Source organism: Aquila chrysaetos, chromosome 6, assembly GCF_900496995.4.
Source record: "Aquila chrysaetos chrysaetos chromosome 6, bAquChr1.4, whole genome shotgun sequence".
Lineage (NCBI taxonomy): Eukaryota > Metazoa > Chordata > Aves > Accipitriformes > Accipitridae > Aquila > Aquila chrysaetos.
In genome coordinates, this window is record NC_044009.1 from 24,590,540 (window position 1) to 24,612,067 (window position 21,528).

The 21,528-nt window shown below is 53.0% G+C and overlaps 1 long non-coding RNA gene across 1 annotated transcript; it reads left to right on the forward strand.

Annotated features, from left to right (window-relative positions):
• Nucleotides 1-8,271: 8,271 nt before the first annotated feature.
• On the forward strand, nt 8,272-16,539 carry LOC121233411. The gene is made up of 3 exons (XR_005932756.1): nt 8,272-10,543; nt 11,435-11,606; nt 15,600-16,539. It is a non-coding gene; the product is annotated as an uncharacterized LOC121233411 (long non-coding RNA).
• The last annotated feature ends 4,989 nt before the right edge of the window (nt 16,540-21,528 follow it).

Genomic DNA, 21,528 nt, shown 5'->3' on the forward strand with positions numbered 1-21,528 from the left:
TTGTGCTGGATGAGAGGGAAACACATTTCCGAAGCTGAATTGCTGAGAAAATGCCAGGCTTAGCGCCCAGGTGGGACAGGCAGAGCAAGCTGCTGTGGAGGCGGCTGCCCCGCAGGACAGACGGACAATGTGAAATCATTAGACAGGCAAGTGAGCTGTGATCAAACGGAGCAGAATTACCTGCAAATGCAAAAAAATCAAAGCATGTCGGGGAAAGCAGGAACACAGAAGGGATAAAGAGCTCAGCATTAGCCTCCCCTTGGGAAGAGTGTCAGGGCAATAATAACTTGCCAGGGCTTTGATTTCTGGCGAATGCCTATGACGTGAGTGATTTGTTCGCTGCTGGCAGAAGATTTTATTGGGGGTGAGGAGACCAGGGGGAGCAGCCCGCGCTCGTTGGGTCTCTCCAGATAAGGAACTGTTTGATGTTGCGGCACCTCTGCCATTGGAGTGGGAGAGCTGATGGGCTGCTCTGCACAGGCACTACAGTCCAGCCTGCAGCATGCAAGGTCCTTTACTACTGTTTCTTGCTATTATTGTAATTGTTGCTATTATTATTATTATTACTATTATTTGTTATTATAGACTCCTGCCAAGACAGACAAGCCATTTTTATTGCCTTCCTAAAGTCCTGCACCTATTTTGTTAGCCGTGAATCTGTGGGCACGTATCTGGGCAAGCCACAGCCTACCCTGCCTGCATGCTGATATGGGGGCATTCACAGGGGGCTCCTTGGCATGAACTGGGCCAAGCGTGTGGGAGTGTGTGTGTGCGCACATCTGTAAGTCAGACTGTTATTTCTTAACTGTCTTGCTCTTTCCTCCATACTGCAAAGCCCAGACTGGGTAAAATTGAGCGCTAGTATGTGGAGAAATGCATTTCTCCATACCCTTTTGGATGCCCAAGCCTTGGTGTCTCACAGGATTGCGGGCTGCATGTACTTGTGTCAAGTTCCTGATACATCCGTGGAAAGTCAGAGCTAAAAGACTTTAAAGTGGTGATGTTTTCAGGTGCAGAAAAACCGACTGAGACCATTTGGCATCCTCTGCACGGGACTCCTGCCTTGGAGCATCAAAGGCAATTTGGGAATCAGGTGCTATTCACAGGGAGGGTTAAAGTACATTTACATCCACGCCCCAGACCACACAGACAAGGGTAACTGGGGTCAGGCTCCCTTAAAAGCAAGGCAAGACACTGCAGTGACTTAGCTGGCATTGGGTTGAGCCTCAGGCCAGGAGATGTGTAGGTGGAGGGAATCCATGAGGCAGCCTCCATAAAACAAAGTCAGAGCCAATGCTGCTGTGGCAGGCCAGGGCGCAGGTGGGAGCACCATTGGCGAAGCTCTTGCAGACCCAGATTTACACTTGCTGCTGTCTTTCCTGGCACAAAGGTGCACGGAGGAGGTGATTCACAAGTTGGAAGCAGCCAGCCAAGGTCTTCGCAGCGCCTAAGGTCTGTGTGCAGGTGCAGCACCCTGCTAGCTTGGCCGTCAGCCCCCCCGGGCCCTTTCCAGGTGCAGGCACGGCGTGTGGCACCGGCTCTGAAACACACCGCACGCGACAGCAGGAGCACTGCAAGACCATGGGAAAGCCTGTGTTACTGATGAGGCTGTTAGCACTTTTTCAGTCATCTAATGTACAAGTCCTTATGAGAGGGCTCTGGCTTAATCTCAGCTCAACTGGAAAAATGCCGATGACTGGAAATGTCATCAGCTGCCTGTGGGCCAGGCTGGCCCTGAGCTGATAAGGAGCAACGCAGAATAAAAATGTCAACACAAAACTGGAGAAACACAGAGGCTGGTTGCATCTCTTCTCCATCCTGCAGGAAGCAGGGCCCCTCTGCTGCCAGTCCTTCCAGCAGCTGGACTTTCCCTAAAGTCTCAGTGAGAAAGTGCTCTCTTAGAAAGGAGAAAAGTGGCTGATCTCAGCACTGCAGAGAAAAACTGGAACTCTTGCCCCATAGACTCAAACAAAGAGGGTAAGTAAACCCAATTTTTGTTGCTTTCTTTAACTTTTTAAGGCAAATCTCTTGATGTTCTGGGTTGGAACCTTGTTTTCTTGAAGCTTTGGTGGATGGTGGGGAAGGAGACCCAACCAGGAGAGCTGACCCACCTCCCCCACTGGCCATCTGCAACGTGGGCTCCGAGCACGACCTGGGCACTAGGTTTGAGCAGCAGCTCCTCCTCTCACTCCATGTAAAGCGTGCACTCAGGTTCCCATAGGAACACCAAATACTGCGGCCTTTGGGCAAGGCATAATGCCAGAAGTAACTATATCTAACCTTCCCTCTCTGGTGGGAGGGACATGTTAATTTTCCATGGGGAATGGGGTGCAAAGCTCAAACCTCGTGATCTTTGGGTTGGAACAGTGTCTGAAAATGCCACCTGGGCCTTGAATCTGTCTGTGTCCCTTCTCCAAGTTTACAGAGAAAATAAAATCTAAGGAAGTTTAGGGAGCTGTACTTGCACAGCCAGCAGATTATAAGTAACCTATGAACTCGTGAAAGCAACCCGTGAACATTTCCATCTGTGTTTTAGAGAGGAATCTTTGAAAGAAAGATAGCCGGGGAGAAGAGAGGGAAAGAGTGATTTACAAAGGTCGCAGGTGGCATCAATGCTGGCTTTATGTCACTAGAGGAGCACTGGGGTTTAGGAAGGAAGATGCACGCGTTCCTCACCCCGCTGGGTTCCTTAGCCAAACTCCGACCCTGGGACTTGCTCGCTCTGCCCGAGGCACAGGAGGCACCCGGGCTGGTCTCCTTGTACGTACTTTACTTTATCGCACCCGCCCCGATGTCAGTTCTGCCCTGCACATGGCGCATCGTGCCTGTGTGCCCAGAGGGCAGCGTGATGTTTGCGGATGGTCTTTTGGAGGCCGTTCCTCCTCTGGCCGGCTGTGTGGGGAAGGTCCGTTGCCAGCTCAAACCAACCTCCCCGGCCGACTTTCCCCCAGCTCCCTTCTTGGCAGCATGCGCTCTCTCTCACGCCTATATTTACGGGGTTGTCTTAGACATTAAACCCCCAAACTCTCTGCCCGGTTCTGGTCTCGCCTCCACGGATGCAGGCCCTGTGGGCGGCCGAGTGGTGAGTCCCTCCTGATTTACAGCCCTCTCGGCGAGATCGGGACGAGGGCTGACAGAGATCCTGGCAGCAGCGATGTCCTGTTGCCACCCGCTCAGCCCCGGCATTTCCAGGGGGACTTTGCGAAGGGCTGACGGCCGCCCGCCCCCCCACTCCGTGCGGCGGGCGCCGGGCCCGGCCCGGCCCGGCCCCGCTAGGTGGAGCTCGGGCCTCACGCACCGGCCCGCGGCCTCCGCGCTCCGCCCGCCCGCCCGCCCGCCGCCACCGCGGATCGCCCGGCCCGGCCCGGCGCGGCCCGCCCTCCGCGGCATCTCCCCGGTGGCCCAGCCGCGCTAGGGCCCCCGGAGCGGAGCAGAGCAGAGCCATGGGGGAGAGGGGGCCGCGGGCAACACCTGCGCCTCGCCCGCTGGGCGGCCCCGGACGGGAGGATGGAGCAGGCGCGGGTGCTACCCCGGCCGACGTGCCGGTGCTGCCAGGCTGCCGCTCGCCCCGGCATCGCCTGCTGGCAGCGGAGCCTGTGGGGGGCTGTGATCTGGCAGCCCGGTGGCCGGGCTGACCCTGCGGCCGGACCCAGGGCGGGCGCCTTCGAGGGTCAGGCTGCGACCTGAATTTTCCAGCTGAACCCAGATAATCCCTGCTCTGAGGAGCTAAAAACGGAAGCGTGGGGCTTGGGTGGCAGCCACCAAGGAGTGGGCGGAAAAACGGGTGTTGGGACAGCAGAGGTAAATGATGCGGTGGCAAAGGTTAGCGTGAAAAATGTCGTCCTCGCTTGCCAGCCACTGCCATGTGTCTTTGAAGCGCTGCGGCAGAGATGGGTTTTGAGGAGCGATGTGAAGGCGCACAGAGAGGTGGCCTGGCAGGCACCGAACTCCTGGTGTGTGGATGTAGGAGAAAAAAAAAAGCTTTGCTAGAACTCTTGGGTTTTGAATGGATAATTTAATCAGTGACATTAAGTCCTTCCAATTATTTCTTGCCGTGGGTACTGCCTATTTATTAATTTACTTCATTGGAATCCATCAAGCAGTTGTCACACAGCAAGTAAACAAAAGCACCCCAGAGTTTTGATGGGACCATATAAAAGTAATCGAAGAGGTTAATTATCGCTGTTAATTGCTTGCTTTGCAGACTCGGTTGCGCACAGCACCGCCTGGTGCCCTCGGTGCTTGGAAAGCCGGGGCGATGGGGCTGCGGTGGTGGCAGCAGCAGGGGCAGAGGGCAGGGAAGCGGCAGGACGCTCGTGGAGGGACCGACGGTTGGGTGTCAGTATGTCCAGGCTGGGACAAGGAGGTTTTTGTGGAGGCCTCTGGAAACCAGTGGTGTGACCAGGAACGTGTTTCCTTACCTTCCAGAGTGATTTGCTTAATCAGCCTTGACTTCCTGCTCAATCAGCTGGCTCCTCTGGTGGGGCAGTGTGGCCGAGGGGCTTTGAGGGGCTGCCCAGGGAAAGAAGAAGGTTCAGAGGCTGGAAAACTTTCCCTGGAGGGAGCCATGAAGGAAGTTTAATTTAGCATAACAAAAGAAAGGTTAAGAGGTGACTGGATCATCATCTTTAAGTACTTATTTAAGAATGAGACTTCTGGGAGCAGAGGGCTGTTTAATTTGGAGGACAAAGGCATAACAACATACAATGCCTGAAAGATGAAGACAGGCAAAAAAGGGGGCATCTCCTGTGTTAATGCTTAAGGTTATCTACTAATGTGCTCGGGCTTGGTAGGGTTTCCATCGTTCAATATCTTTAAATGCAGATTGAAGATCTTTCTGAAAGTCATGCCTGGGGTCAAACAGAAATTGTGGACTTGTGATTCTGTGGCCTGTGTCTTGCAGGAGTTCATATTAAGTGATTTTATCTAATCCTTTGGCCTTAAGATCTATATATCTCCTTGCAATAGCTAACGGCTGCCACAAACCTGCTAAATCCATCTGGTAGTTTGTAGATGACCATGACATGATACACTTTGTGTCCACCTCACCCCAAAACATGGTCCTGATGTACAGCTGGGACCGCTGTGCCATTGCAGACAGCAGGGCGCCCCTTGAGCCTCTCCTTTTCCCTCAAATGGATTTCAGTGGTGCAGCATTTTCCCTGCGCTAGTTTTCTGTCCAGGGGTGGCTGAAGGCTTGCTGCTACACAATTTGATGAAAGCATGTTTTGTGGTTTGGGCTCTGTTGTTTGCCAAGGACTACTGAGGTATATGGCATCATCTGCAGAGGCCGTATGGCTTTGTTTCTGCAGAGCTTTGGCTACTCTGAAAAGTGACCGTCACTGAAATAGTGGGAACCAATACCTGCTTTTACAGAAAACTTTACAGTTTGGGAGAAGGAGTCCTCTTTTGCCCCCAGGAAATGTTCAGGTTTCTGTTGGCCAAGTCCAAATTTGCCTGATGGGGGCACGAACCTAAACCTCTTGGCTGCCAAATCCTCCTGATTTAAGGCTGCTGCACGGTTTGAATTTCTTCTCAGAGCTCTGAGTCCTTGAGTTGCTCAGCTGAGCGTTGTGTTAATGCTGGGCTTTGAATTTGTTATTCCTTCCTTGAATCGCTATGCTCTGTTGCCCAACCATGCGGTAGTGCCTCAGCTGATGTAAATCAGTTTAGCTCTGCCGCCTTCACTCCTCTGTCACGTACCCCGGCTCACGCCATCTCCCCCCAGCCCGGCGCCTGGAGGCAGCTGTCGCAGCAACCTCGCTTGCCCCCATGGGCCCTGCATAGGAGGGTGAGGTTTCTCTGGAAACGCCAGTTAAAGCCCAGTCAGCTGGGGCAGAGCTTCGGTGGAGCGGTACTCTTGTCATTTTGGTCCAGGGGCTGGGAATGGGGTCTCGTATCTCCCACCCTTTGGAACAGGCAGGTGAAGCGTTGCGGTCTGTCAGCCCCCTCAGAGCTGGTGGTGTGGAGGATTCGCCCCGGTGAATGTCGCCACGAGCAATACGTAAGAAGGCAGCGTCCCTGCACTAGGTCCTTGACTTCAGCAGGCTTCCTGGTGGATTCAGACTTCCAGCATGACTCAGGATAAGGATACATATTGCACTGTATCCTTAAGATAACATCTTTTGCTTGCCAACATGTAGGCTGGCTGCCAAAGGTGGGGGAGGAGATCTGTTGTGAGTCTTTTGTATGTGCTCATAGTAAATAGATACACGCCAAATTGATTGCACTTGCCTTTCTATTTCTCCTGTAGGAATTGAAGGAAGCGATGAAGTAGTTCCCCGTGGTCTGCCCCAAACCACTGCCCCATGTCGCTTGGTTCCTTGGGTGCCTGCAGCCGCCCACTGCTGCTGTAGCCAGGACGCACCCCAGAAACAACGGCGTCGGCACCTGGGTATTGCAGCGTGGTTCAAGATCCCTGACCCGCCGAGCAGGATGCTCTCCCACTCCATGTCTGAACATACTGCTGGGTGAGAGAGGTGCTGGTGTCCCTGGTTATGGGTGAAGGGAACTGGGGTGCAGCAAGGCAAAGTGACATGGGGGTGCCGCTGGCCAGGTTCAGAGCTGCCCGCGGCAGGGACGCCCTGCCCAGGTCAGCCCTCGTCCTGCAGAGCTGAGCAGCGTGCTGGACCAGCTCAGCCCCACATCATGCCCTTGGTCCTTGCCTACTTGCAAAACACCCGGACAGCATCAGTTTTTGATCAACTGCCTCATTGCCAAACCATTAACTTTTCCAGTTTAAACGCTTAATACAATGGCCTTATTTTGAAGACTGCCAGCTGAGCTGCCTCTGCTTAGGACTATCATTTCCAACTGTTCTCTGGCAAGATGCTCTCTCAAATGATTTAAAAAAAAAATAATCAAAGTTGTAACCACATCTGTGGCTGCCTTTATCTCTGGGAGCAGGGAAAATTAGCTCGGAGGCTGTGAGGTGCTTTCTGAAATGGAAGTCTTCTCCTGCAGACGGCACAGCTCCTGGCGATGGGAAGTCCAGCCGCTAATGTGGCTCTCGCTGAAATTTTTGGCACTGGTGTTCTGCGGCTGAGTGAAAAGAGCAGCCTAAAAGCCACCCGATTTAGTCTGTTATCCTAAATCGGCTGTGGGTTGTCTTTATGCACGCCATCCAGCTGTGCTGATACATTGGCAGGCCGACCCGGTAAGGAGATCTATAGTGTTAGTGAGTGTTTTTACTTAAATGCTTCTCTTTTTCTATTAGTTCTTTCTAGGCTGCAATATCGGTCCTCCACCCTTTCCTAGCACAGCTGGCAGAGGAGGAAGCAACACGAATTTTTGCCTCGGTGGAGGAGAACGGCAAAGGTACAGAGCACATCTGGAGCCGTCTCCTGTGCATTGCTCCTGAATTAGTGGGCCAAATTGTCTGCTGGTATAAAAAACCCCACCTCAATGGCATACCAATGAGGTTACACCAGTTTACTGCAGCTGAGGCTCTGTCCCTGTCATCTCTAGGAAAAGTTGATTAGGTCCAGTGGATTGCTGACTTCTTTTATGAAGAAGCTGTAAAAAATTCTTTTCTTCTGCTAGTGCTTCTCTCTGGGGAGTTGTTGGCAGAGAGAGGCGAGTCTCTCAGCAATAATACATTTCAAAGTTATTATGCCAGCAGAAAAGAAACACAAGGATTTGAACTTGGTAATATATTTTTTTTTATGGCAGGCCAGAATGCTGAAGGGACCCGTCCCGCCCCCGCCACGCAGACCTCCCTGGGTCTGCAGGGTGCCTGGCTCGCTGCACCGTGGGACGGCAGCGGCTGCGACTGGGACCCCATTTCAGGGCTAATCCTGGGCAGGGGTGGTAAGTGCGGCTTTTGGTTTTGTTGGCTCGGTCCTGCCACCGAGCCGGCTCCCACGTTGGCTGGGAGGGATGGAGATTTGGATGGAGCTTGCCTGGCCTCTGGGCATGTCCCTTTTTCTGGCTGCGGACAGACAGGGTCACCTTCTCCCTCTGCCCCGCTGCTGTAACAAACCTACTGGCCACGATGACGCATTCAGGTAGCAAACAGTGCAGCCGAGCCTGAATCTTTGTGCTGCTGTGGTAATAATAGTGCTTTCACATAGGAAATGAGTGAATTGTCAGCTGAGACCTCCTCTTTTTGTAATGATTAACCCTCCGCTAATGATTTGATATAATATTGGGTGACGTTGAGTGCTGCGATATTGATGTTTAATGTGGTCCAAAGCAAGGGCTCAGGAAGCAATAAAGATTTACTCCAGCTAATGTGCGAGGGATGGGTTGTCCCTGGGCCCCGTGCTAGCTGATGGCCTGACTTGTCTGCTGTGGTGTGGCAGCCTCACCTAACAGAAGCTGAATTTCTGGCTAATAATTTAATGAAGGCTTCGCTGTATTTCCAATTACTGGAAAAAGCCATGATTCTTTTTTGCTACGTGTTATAAAATCAGCCCTTCATACTCTACAGAGCCAGGGGAGAGCACCTGATCCCTCTCTTTGAGCTCCTAATCGGTCCTGCAGCAAAGCCTGCCTGCTCCTCAGCGATGTGCTGGGCTGTACAGAGGTGCTGCCCACGGGGCCAGGAGCCAGCTCCCAAATGGAGAAGGGTACCAGAGGTAGAGCACCACACCCAGGGCACCTACCCAGCCCCAGGACCCTCCTTGCCCTGCGCAAGGCTGAGGTAGATGGAGCTGGCGCAGACTGGCGCCACAAATAAGGTAGCGTGGGAGGAAAACTTGGAAGGACAAATTACCGTGAGTATTGATTCCCCCGGCTGCTTGCAGAGGGATTTCATTTTGCAACACTGCCAATGACATTATGTGCAGGATCTTGTCCATGGCTGGTTTGGTGGCATTAAGAGAATTACTTTGGCCTAATGAATAGAAATAAGAATATTTCAACCTCCTCCCTGGAAAGTAATGGTGGATCATCAAGTGTGCAGCCAAGTTCAGGTCTAGTCACTTGCCAAGTGAATGCAAATGACGGGTTGTTTTATTTAATGGAGACCATGGTGTGTTGGCCAAAACTGTTGTCTCTTTTCTCTGTGGATTGCCCTCCCCACCCTGCTTCTAAATCAGACCTTGTCTCTGCTCCCGACTGGCTTCTTTTTTCAAGCAGAAGAGATTTTTTGCTGATTCTTGCACTGAAATCTGTCTGTAGATTGCACCAAAACTCCTAAATCAGCTGTATTTTATGCTGTGCTATGGGGGGACGCAGGAGCTGGTGTGCTAGTGGTGGTCACCGCCAGCCTGCAGTGGAGCCAGAGCTCCCTGTCTTCTTCCAGCTCGGAGACGGTGAGATGCTCCATCGATGTCACTGCTGCCCATCCCACCGTGACCAAGGAGACATTGTGGAGCCCCATACCCTGGCATCGGGCCCTTCACTGGCACAGTGGCGCGGGAGCACCTGGGCTGCAATGCGCTTGGGTTCGGACAAACCACTTGCTCTTGCAGCACACCAACACCTCTGCTGTTCAGCTGCCTTTCAGCTGGGCGCCTGCCAGCTGCTCCCCTCCAAAGCCCATCCATCCTCCACCGGCACAGCCCATGGAAGTGCCGCTTCCCTGAGCTGCTCCTGTTAACAAGATGTTTGCAGGGGTAAAAGCCCCTGCGAAGGGCCAGCCCCTCAGCTGCTGTACATACACACAGCCTGAATGCCAGGCAGGTGCACTGACCTCCAGGGTCCGGGCAGCGCAAAAGCAGGGCTGCACCCCCAGCCCAGCACAGGGTCCAGCAAACCAAGGCCAGGGGCACTGGGGACATGGGGGAGTCCCGTCCGGTCAGGGCCTTAATTTAGTGCTACGCTTACAGTGACTTATTAAACTCTTTGAACACAGGCTGTGCCTCACCATGGCTCACAAATTAGATCAGCATGAGACAAAATACTTACCATCATGAACAAACATTTTCAGATGGGATGCAGCGTTTTGCTTCATACAACAGTGATGATTTGTAACAGTAATGGCTGAGGGTGGTTTTTTTCCCCGTTCTTTTGTAAAAACCAGAAAGTGTTTGCAAAGTAAACTCTGACATTTCAGCTACAGACCAGTCACCTTTCAAGTGAAATGGCTGTGAGCACTCACTGGCAGTTAATCCCTGCATGGAGATTTTTGCTTAAAGAGCTGGAGGGAGGTGGGGATTTTGTTCATTTGTTCAGAATCAGGGTTCTGTCCTAATTAATGTTTTAGTTGACAGGGAGAATGCGTTTCTGCTTTGTTTCGCCAAGTGTTTTGATGTACGAGCAGAGATGTTGTGTGAGATGTGTGTTTGCAAAAGAAGCTGACAGGAAAGATCAAAACTGATTTGTTACGTTCGGAGAGAAAGAGGCTCCATAACCGCAAAACAGAGCAGGGAGTGACTGAAGGCCCCAGACACCAGCAGTTTGGAACTGAAATTGTGGCTGTAACTGGTGACCAAAGTCCTGTTGAACTTGCGGAAGCCACGGTTTCACGCCAGGTGTCTGTCATGGCCCAGTCCTCCCTCCCAGTCCCAGTTTCTGACCTGCCCCAGACAACGGAACTCAGCACAGCTCTGGGCTTTTCTCCTGCGGCATGAGCCCAAGGGCTTCTCCTGCTCCAAGGGTGAGCAGAGCGGGGGCTGCTGGGTAATTTGGGAATGAGCTGGGCTGGGAGAGATGCTAGACAGGTCTCCGACCATTTGCAAACAAGCTGCAAAATCATGCTGACAATAGGCCTGGAACCACGCCTGGAAAAAGTATTTCCCAAGTGGGGACTTCAGCAGTTACGAATCCCTGACTGATGTGGTCGAAGGACATGGCAAACACATGACCCGTTACCATGATCTGCCAGGCTGGATCCTGCTAATGCGCTTGTTTAACCCTCTCTTGCACCACCCAGAAGCTTCTGCCTCTGACTGCCGCGAGCGTCAGCCCTTCCTGGTGCAACCCCCCTCATCCCTTGCAGGCACGGGCAGATGGGAGCTCCCTGGAGGAGAGCTGGCCCGGCTGCTGGGAAAGCCGCAGCGGAGAGCATGGGAACGGGCGAGGAGCTGGCTGTGCTGCTCCCACGGAGAGTCCGAGAGCGACTGCTCGGCGCGAGGGCTCACCAGGGTGGTGGCACCAATGTTCCTCGGGCGGGGGATTGTCACCTCTTTCCTGACACGTGACTGCTTCTCCAGGCTGTCAGTCCCCCTGGCTCTTTTTCTGCTGCCTAATCCTTCGCTTGCAGCCTTTGTCCTTCGTGGCACACCACTGCCAGGGTGGGTGGGCTGTGGTGTGGGGTCTATGCTGTGATGGATGGAGGTAGGATGGAGGTCCTCTTTGGGCTCCACAGCCAAAACCTCTGCTTTTTGGGCATGGCAGCATGGCTCTGGGGACCCTCAAGGGCATGGGCACCACGTGGGGAGCTCCCTGTCCCAGCATGCTGTTTGCTGAGGACGTTCATCTTCACGGGCAGGCAGCAGCAGCGAGCTGCCATAGTACTTCATAAGCCATCCTAACTTGTCTCTAACAGCACAGCCCTCCTGGACTGATTGTCATCCACAGCAACACCACGGCTGGGTCTGAAGTTGGTGCCAGCTGAGGCGCTTCAGCTGAGGTGCACGGATGTGGAGCTGGGTGCTCTCGCCTCTCCAAAGAGCCAAGGCACCTTGTCCTGACACTGGTGTGAGCCGGCACTGTGCTTGGTGAGTTCAGAGGATGTTTTTACACAATTGGGGCTGGGAAGAATTGAAGAGGTTTTCTTTTTCTTCCCCTTTTTAAACAATAAATAACAGCAAAATCCATCTCCTGCCTCTTTTAAAAACAGCTTCTTTTCCTGATGGATTGATAGATATAATGAGATTCTCAAAGTCGTAAATCTGCTGCGACTTTATTACCTGCATCTGTTGGAGATGATGTGAAGAGAACTTCATACAGAGAGGACTCTTGAAAGGTTACAAAGGCAACCAGCAGTCTTCAGAAAATCTTCATCTAGAGAAAACAGCCAAGAAAACCCGCATAGAAAAAAGCGCTTGAGCTGGATGAATAGGTGTCAGGGCTGAATGCGAGCGACACGGGCAGCAGGGCACCTTGCTGTGAAAATGAGCCGAAGCCAGTCCCCGGCATGGGTAGAGCTGGTGCAGGAGCCAGCCTGTGGCTGCCGTGGACAGCCCTCACCCCCGGCACTGGCCGTGCAAGCGGCTGGCCGGCATCCCTGCCTTCGCACACCCGAAGCCCCTGCGCTGGCGAGCGCAGGGGTCCACAAACAACAGCAGTGTTAAAGCAAAAAGCAGAGCTCAAATGCGCTGTTGCTTTTTTATTTGCCCTCTGGTGAATGTGCCACCATTTCAGTCTCTGCCCCGGGGCAGGGAGACGGGTTAGAGGCAGCACCGGGGCTCAGACCCTGCTCCAGGCTGCTGGGTCTGCCACAGCAGACAGCCCCATGGGTGGGATGAAGGCACATCACGGCCTCGACACACCCTCACGCTGCCCCCCCTTCCCTCTGGGCTCTCATGAGGTCACCAGTCGGTGTGTGACATGGGAATGGGGAGGGGTGCAGGAAGTGGACACAGAAAATAACTATTTTTTAAGCTGATGAGTAGCTGAGTGGGGATCTGACCGGCTCCCAGGTGAGTTGGTGGCAGCTCTGTGCTTGGTGCGGAGCCCTGGCCCAGGGACTGGCAAAACCCTGAAAAGATCCCAGTGACCCCTGAGCAGGGTGGCCTTTTCTCAGCTGGGGCAGGTACTTGCTCGATGCAGCCGTGGCCAACAAAGCAGCAGGTAAATGAGGATGTCTCAGCCCGAGCGTCTCCCCGGGGCCAGTTCCAGTGCCATCAGGGGGCTGCAATTAGCAGACAGGGGACTGCGATTGCCAGATGTGGTGAAAATGGGCTGGAGATGGTGCTGGAAAGTACAGCCAGAGCAGGACGAGCTCTCGTGCAAGGTCGTGTCTACAGTGTGATGCAATGATGTCGTCGTAATGCAAGCTGGCAGTTATTTTGGTGGCAAGGAGTGAGGCTTAAACCTTCCTCTCCCCATCACAAGGGGGAAGATAAAAGGAGGAGCTTTGTTTGTGAGCTTTCCTGCCCAAAGTAGCCTCTGCTCTCACTGACACCTCACCCTTACTGAGCCAGGGAAGCAATCCAGAAAGCAGAGCTGCAAACGGGGAGAGAAGAGGTGACATCTTTAAGCTGTGATTGTTGAAGAATATTAACTGATCTTGGGCTTTGTGACTGCCAAAAAGTGATGCTTGAGCAACGTGGCGCCAGGAATCCTGAAGTCACTTTTGTAGCCTTGGAAAATGCAGCTTCTTTGGGATTTCAGCCCAAGACGGCTGTTATTATCCACTGTGCAGAATGAAGCTTCTGTTGGGAGCTTTTACAAAGGCCATCAGTCTTCCCAAATAGTGGTTGTTTTTATCACCTGGCAGTAATGATACTCTCTGGTCCCTTTAATATCTGAGTGTGTTCCCAAAGTGAGACCAGGAAACTCATTTAGGGCTTGCCCCCTCCAAGGGAAACGGCTTACAATTTTCTGCCAGGTAGCCCTTACCGTTGTGAGAATGGGCACGGCTCACCTAATAAAAACCTCGCTGACAGGCACGACCTCCTGGAGGTTTATCTAAGTCGTTTGTTGCAGAGCAGAGCAACATATATCAGGGCTGAAATGTGCGCCAAGCAGCAATCCTAATGCACGTGGCGTCTCTGCTGTAATTGATTCACAGGCAGGACAAATGCCCAGTGGAGAGTGCGAGGGGCTCTGCGCACTCTCCCGGCTAAACCGTTATAATGGTGTATGAAATGGTATTGCTGAAGCCTGTGGCTAAAATCCAGCTTGTGGCCTGGCTGGCTGTAAAACCGCATCACCCAAAATATGCCCATCCTTGCATGCATTGCCTGGGTCACCCGGGCTCCAGTTCAGAAGGAAACGCATTAAAAAAAACAGATCAAAAGTGATGACTCTTGCCAATAATGTGTGTGCAGTCAATGCATGTGCATTGACTTCCATTTTTTGGCCAACGCTGAGGTTTGTTGTTCCTCCAGGTAAATGTTGAATGAGGAAAGGCCTTGTCCAGTTGCTTGTTTTGGTCGGTAATTGCAGTGGGTGCCCTGGGTGGGAGGCACTGCCGACTGCCATCTGGGACCTGTGTGTCCTGACCCCCGCTCCCAGAGATGGGGTGAGTGATGGGACCGATGCCACTTACAACCACAGGGAGCTGTGAATTTTAGGGATAGCTAAAGTCAACGGGGATGGCTCGGTCTGGCACCGTGGTTCCTCTCCCACTGTGGCTGTAAAGCACAGGGTGGCTCTGGGCACACCAAGTCCCCTGCACTAGGAAATAGCCCTAAATTTTGTCGCTCATCCGGCATCTCATATGCGCAGGTGGGGACAGCTGCGGTACTGCCTCCCTATTGCTCTTGCAACTGGGGGGACATGGGGTGCGGAGGTGCCCAGAGAGGTGTGAAACCTCACCGGACACCCCTAAGCAGCCTCCTCCAAAATACAGGCTGGCTGGGGGAGCGGGTGGTGGGGAAAGGCTGCCGTCTCCCAGCGAGCTGCTTAATTTCATCGGCTGCACAGGACTGCTTTGCCACGTCCCCCCGCACGGGATCAGGCGGTATTAGAGACTTGATCCTTGGGACGTGCTGGGGGAAATGTCTTATGGTGCGAAACTGGAGGAGCTCAGCCTGTTTAGCTTATTAAAAAGATCAAGAGGTGACTTAATTGTGCTGTGTGAGGTACCTTCACGGGGAGAGAAAGGCAGGTATTAAAGGGCTGTTTAATCTAGAGGAGAAAGGCATCGCACGAGCCTGCGCCTGGAAGCTGAAGCCAGACAAATTCAAATTGGGAATCAAACAGACCTTTTAAAAAGTGAGTGTTAATAAAGATTAAACTACCCAGGAGAGCGGTGCATTCTCCTGCCTTTGATATATTTAGACTCAGACAGGATGCATTTCCGCGCCATACACTTTAGCCAAGCAGGAGTTACTGGGCTTGGTACAGGAGTAATTGGATGCCAGACTCGGCCCTGCATCAGGGAGAGGTCAGGCGGGATGGTCTAATGGTGTCTGCCGGCTGTCGGTCCTCCCGTGCCCGGCGGCTGTGATCTGTGTGCCTGCGGCTGGCCGGCTGACGGGGACACAGCTCTACCAAGAAAAATCAGTGGGGAAACGCAAGGAACATGGCATTGTGTCAGCAGGGATAGGAGGAAGACAGGCAGGACTGACAGGTGTGTGGGGAGAGTCAAAATATTAGAAAAGAAAGGCTTTTAGCCAGAAAATGACCTTTTATAAAAAAACAGATTAACTTTGTGGACATTAGCAGATACGTAAATTTTTTGTGTATAGCCACCCCTGATTTTTCTCACTATTCCTTAACAATAAAACCACCTCTCAAGTTTTATATTGACCAGAAAATCAAGGTTGCAATAGGAAAACCTCTTTTGGGGAAAGAAAAGGACAAACCATATCCCAATTTCATGTAAGAAGGGTACGGTGAAATGATACCTGAAAATCTCGGTGAGACCCAGGACTGGTTCAGGAACCGCTGCTCACTTGACAATGCTCAAGTAGGTTGTGAACCTACTTTCCTCTTTATTTTTATGAGCCACTCCTGAGGGCTGGCAGGTGAGTATGGCTGCAGAGAGGAGCTGCCCTGGGTTGCCCCTCATCATTTTTAATAATGTTATGATTCTGCAGAGCTCATCTCCCACTCGGTGCCTGGAGTCACTGCCCCAGCCCTGTGGGATGCCGTGCTGGGAGCGGGATTTGGAGATGCAGCACAAAAGCGTGGAGGGACGTGGTGAGCCTCAGACGTCCCCAGGCTGAGCGACGGGCTCCTTCAGCAAAGGATGGAGCCTGCGGAGGCCTCTTGCTGAGAAGTTGTTGTTCAAGGTGCTTTTCATAATATTTAAAAAATGTGTTTGCTTCCTCTCGCAAATGTTCAAACATCTTTAAAGTGTCTGTGGTGCCAAGCTGCTTCTCACCCTGTTTTAAGAGAAAATAAGCTTTCTTTAAGGAAAAGGAGCCACAAAAAGCGCAGCAAGCCCAAAGTTAACAGTGAGCAGACCGAAACTAAATTAACACCAGCAAGACTTCAGCTGCCCCTCCAAAATATTGTGTCTCACGGCAAAGGGTCCGGGAAAAGATGGGAGAACAGATTGTTTTAGCGCATCTTCACGGTGTCTCTGCGGCACAGATGACGCTCAGGCTGGGTCCCCTTCCCCTTGCCAAGCCTGCAGTGGGGACTCCCAGCCCCTCCAAAAGTGGACAGTGGGAGGCACAGGCTTGGCAGTGCCATGAGCACCTGTGGGTCCAGCGCTGTGGGGGGATGCGACTCAGGATGCTGCAGCCAGCCAGTTTGGAGAAGCATCACCTGCAAAACCAGAGCATGAGCCTGAAAAAGGAGCCTGGTGGTGAGAAGGAGGCAAGGGACAGGGAAGAAGAGCCTGGCCTTTCTCCACTGCCATAAAGGCGGAGGCAAGAGAGCAGGAGCATTGGCCATCGGCCGTGGTGTCACAGCTCCGTGTGGATTACGTTGGCCAGCTTCAGTGATGGAAATAGGCAGCTAACAGTGAGTTCCTCTTTGTAACAGATAATAGTCAAAACAGCTTGAAAACTATTCATAATGAGAGCTCTGAGAACAGCCAATGCTACACACACACAGAGCAAATACTGTCATTAAGTGCTCTTTGGATGACAGTCCCAGCAATTCATTATCCCCCATCACTGCTTGGGGAGGGCGGACGAGGAGTGAGAGGGGTGAGGGTTTTTTTAAATAATGCTTTTTTTTTCCTAAATTAATCTCCACTATAAAGCAGAGCAACAAAGGAGCACTATAAAGACGGCATCCTGCCTTGCCAGTGCCCTCCGAGGCTGGAGCGTGGGGCTCTTGCAAGAACCAGTCAGGAAAATCGGGCACGGACTGGTAGGGGAAGGGGATGGCCTCATGGCGAGCAGGGCTGCAGCCCACCTCAGCAGGGCCGAGGGCCCTCTGCAGAGCGAGGTTACGCAGGATTACAGCCCGCACAGGCATCTGCTGCTGTGGCTGCGAGTTAAAGGTAGGGCTGCGGGGGCTGCAGCCGTGGTGCGGGGAGGGGAAAGGCCAGGCTGCGGGTTAGACACTCGTGTGCGAGTCTGGCACAGCTAACAGCAGCCCAGGCACCTGTGCGGCAATTTGTCACACTCGCTCTGCGCGCTCTGCGCGCCTGCTGCGGCACAGCACGCCATGGCACGGCACGCGAGATGCCTCTGGGCAGGCAGCCTGCTCCGCTCTGCTCCCGCACCCCACGTCTGCATCCCAATGAGCTCGCCTCGCTTTGCCGCTCAGTGCCACCGAAACACAATGCCAGCCTTGATTTTATTTAATTTATTTTGTTAATGAATTGCATTTTCCTCCATGCTTTCCTTCTTTTTTTTTAAAGGTGTGGTTTCCAGGTGTATTTTTTTCTTCTGGAAGTGCAAACAAAAGTTTCCTTTTAAGACGCTGGTTAACATTTCTGACCCACATTAGGCAGCGGCTGCAGCAGACGCAGCTCCGGCCCCACCACCCGCTTACAGCGAATGATGCACCAAGTGCCGGGAGCCTCCTTCTCCATGCGAGGATGCTCACGAGCAGGTTGTGACTTCCTCCCGTGGATGCAGGTGGGTGTCCCGGGCTGCGCCTCCTAAGCCCCTGCACATGTGTAGGGCTCCCTCCACATGGGGACTGCGGGGCAGGGGGCAGCCAGGAGGAGCGGGTCTCCCAGCTCTTGTCCTGCAGTGGATCAAATCCCGTAGTTACCCGTCCTCAGGAGGAGGCGCAGGATGCCAAGCCCGGTGCAGGCACAGGGCTGGCAGCGCTGTCCGCGTTTGCAGACTGAGCCAAAGTGTATCCTGCCTAGGCTAGATGGGGGCATCAAGAGACGGTGTTTTATAGTTAGCCTCCTCGTTTGAAAAAGAAGTCGTTGGTTTTGTCAGGGACAGCGTTACGGCGCAGTTTGGGTTGCCTGACCAGAGGTTTTTAGGATGTGAAAATCCCCGTGCGCCCAGATGGAAACCTCTGCACCCTGCTCACCCAGCTGGAGGAGCCCAGCACCCCACCGCTGCCATCCAAATTCATCAGGACATCCCCCAGGCATCAGGAGGAATGCGGTGGGGCTTGTTAAAACTTGTGCAAATATTTTCCTAGCCTGCCAAATTGCCTGGGCAGCTGTGATGAGTCACTGTGGCTGCGCCATCGCTCCATCCCTGGGCTTCATCAGCATTATCTCCCCTTCATCTCCAGTATCTGAGGGAATCATCATCACTTATTCCTGAGTCAGGATGCTGAATCTCTTCAATTCCAGCAATATCGCTGCATTCACAACCTTGTCATTATCCTGAGGATGATAACTTCAGGCAGAGGTGTTCATTTTTTAAGTCATTGAGCAATGTCCTGTTTGTGACACCGTGAATATCCAGAAATATAAGATACAGCAGCCCTTTCTATCCTCCCAAATCACCTGCTGAACCCTCCACCATTCGACACAGCCCCACTGTCCTCCTTAGCCCTTGAAATAGATCCTGGTTTAGAGCAGCTCAGCTGCAGGTCACGTTACAGCCCCCTCCTCGTGTGCCACGGTCTGGCATCGCTGTGTGGCAGGGCCTGCCAGGGACTGCAGATCGCTATTTTAATGGTTTTATCATGACACCCAAAGCATTACACTGGCTCGTTCCCAAGTGTGGCACAGCTCTGTTTTAATGAGCTTTGGAGATTGCATTGGCAGCGCGGCCCCGGCTGTTTGATGGCGGTCAGCAGGGCTAATTAATCTGGTGTGCACCCAGAGCCCCGCGCCTGCCTGCGGCCCCGGCTGGGGCAACGCCGGTAGCACGGCTGCGCTGTGGCTGAGATGTGAACCTGCCTTAGAAAGTGTGCTTAAAGGGGCCTGTTCTTACCCAGCTCTCCCCCTTAAATTGAGGCTAACACTGTTTCTACTCTCAAAGTCTAACTTCTTCCTTTGAGAAAAAAAAAAACCCAAAAGACTATTTTTGAAACAGCATCCAAATGGGACTCTGTGACTCGCTCTGTAATGCTGCCGGACCCAGATGAGGATGCTCCTCGCTGGTACCTGTGTCTGCATCTGGCCTCCACAGAGCTGGCGGGACTGAGGCTGAGGCACCCATCCCAGGGAGATGGGCTAATGTGCTTTGGATCCCTCTCCCCTCCCCGAGCCCCCGAGGGACACAGCCCCACGGGGATGCCTGCGGGAAGGGTTAACAGTGCTGCCGCCTTTGCCTTTGGCCGCTTCAGTGTGTTTCCCTCTGTGTTTCCCCCAGCCCTTCAGCATGTGTTGCTGCTGAAGCTGGAAGGAATTGCTTGGATGGCACTGAAGTGTTTGTGTATTTGAAGTTCAGAAAAGCGAGAGTTGCCGGGATGGCTTTTCCTTTCCACGAGGAAAGCCAGAGCCGGGGCTGGGCTTTTCTTCCTCCTCCTCCCCCTTAACCAAAACAAACCCAAGTTTTTAGCTGCTTCAGCAGGTAATCACTACCTGCGTGTCAGAAAGAGCCATGGAAAACCCCCTTTGCTCCATAAAACTGAGCAGACACATCCATCACCCTCCTCGACACAGCTGTCCTGCCGCATGTTGGCAGGGAAGCGGCACCTTCCAGGCACTGGGATTTTCTTGCAGTGACAGCAATGGGCAGCGGTGACGGGGAGGCAGCATGGATACCCTGCCTCTCCCCATCCTCATCCCTGTCCGGGCCATGAGGGATGGGTGGCCCCAGCATGGTGCTTGGCTTGGCCTCGGCACGGGGCAGGAGGTATTTGTGCAGGGCCCCCAGTACCTGGGGAAGGTTCCCCGGCAGAGAGCTGGGCTCCCATCACCCCCCCGCACGGGTGCAGGAGAGGGATGCGCTAGAGATGGCTGTGCAAGCCCGTGGCTCCCAGTCACCCTGGCTGAAATGGCACGCGTCACCCATAGGAAGTGCCAGGCCTGGTTTTCTACGTGTTTGTGGGATGTCTCCTCATCCAGCAAAATAAATAAATAGATAAATAAGAATTGCTGGGCGAGACATGGTGGCAGGGTGCCAGTCCCAGCCAATTCACTTGCAGTGCTCATTGATTTGGGCTGACCTTTGCTCACATTTTCACCATGAGCACATTCAAAACAAGGCAGACATTTAACTTTGTTTTGGGCAACGTTACTCTAATGTGGCTTTTTTCTGCATAGCTCTCTCTTTTATGGTAATCAAATGTACTGCCAACTTTTCTCTTGCTATGTACACCAGCGAAGGGAACCAGATGCTTCGTGTTTTCCTCTGAAATGTATCTGAATGTTGTTTTTTGTTTAGCGTTTCGGAGGGAGGGCTGGCTTACAGACAGCATTTTGTAAATCCAGCCCTCACTGCACCCTGTTTCCCAACTTACTGTGGGTTCTGGCTGTGGCTCCTGGCTGGATCTGCAGTCTCTCCTCAGCACGGTGTGGCAGCAGCCCCCGAGGCACTGCGGGGCTGATCCCCAGCCGTCCCAGTCTCAGCGGGGCATGGCTGCCACTGGGGGAGACCCCACGGGAGGGCACCCCGGTGGCGTGGGGCGAAAGGTGTGGGGCTGGGCAGGTCCATCCCACCGACTTCTTGCACCACAGAGCGTCTGCAGCCTGGCGATGTTGTGCAACCAGCCGCGGCTCTGGGAGAAGCTCTGGGGTCAGCCCAGAGCCACAGCTCGGGGGAGCTGATCCCCAGTTCAGGAGCGGGTTGTGCTGCTCCTGGGGAGTAGCATGTGTGGATTTGCCTGGCGAGTGCTGGTCTGCCTCTGGAAATGGAGGGGTTTCGCTCCGGCATGCCCGAGAACGCTGGGGCTATACGGGGCTCCCTGTGCCCACCCCTCCTCACTGGGTTGTTTAATGCTGGTGATCTGCATGGTAAGGGCTGCTCCTCCTTATGTCCATGCAGGGTCTAAGTTGTTGAAGCCCACCCAATGAATTCTTCTGCACAAGAAAAACAAGCAGTCTCGGGCAAGAATGTCAAAAATACCTGTGCCACTGGGGCACTTATGGCCATTTTTAAGAATTTCTTCTCTTCTACTTCCATCTGTACTTCTGCTGCTATTTTTATAATCACTTGTCTGCTTTCAACTCCTTATCTTCTTTAGCTTTCTTTCTCCTTTTCACTCTTTATGCCCCAAAATCTTTTCATTGCCTTTTTTTTTTTTCGTTTTGGGTCTGATTGGGCTTTATTTCTTCTCCTCTGCCAGATTTATGTGAGTTGTTAAGTCCAGCAGCCATTTGTCTCTGCTTGATGACAGTCTTGCCTTCCCCCCCCCCCCCAAATCAGATTCATGGCTGTTCTTTAAGGCCCTTTAATATTTTAATGCTCTGACTATAAATTTCATTTTCTTTAAGCTTCAATCCTTCTGCGGGCCTTCCTGCGGCTGGGTTGGTGGCCGCCCCCCCCGCTCCCCGGTGTGATTTGCGGTGTGTCACAGGCGACGTTTGGGGTGGCTTTGCTCCGTGCACAGGAGCAGAGGGCAGGGGAGGGGAGCGTAGCAGGAATTCGCTTTTCCTTAAGCTCAGACGATTCTTCAACACTTGACAGGAATTGACATTTTTTTTTTTGCTTCCAAGCCGTGATTTGTTGTGGGCTTGTTGTGCTTTTTATTAAAATGCTC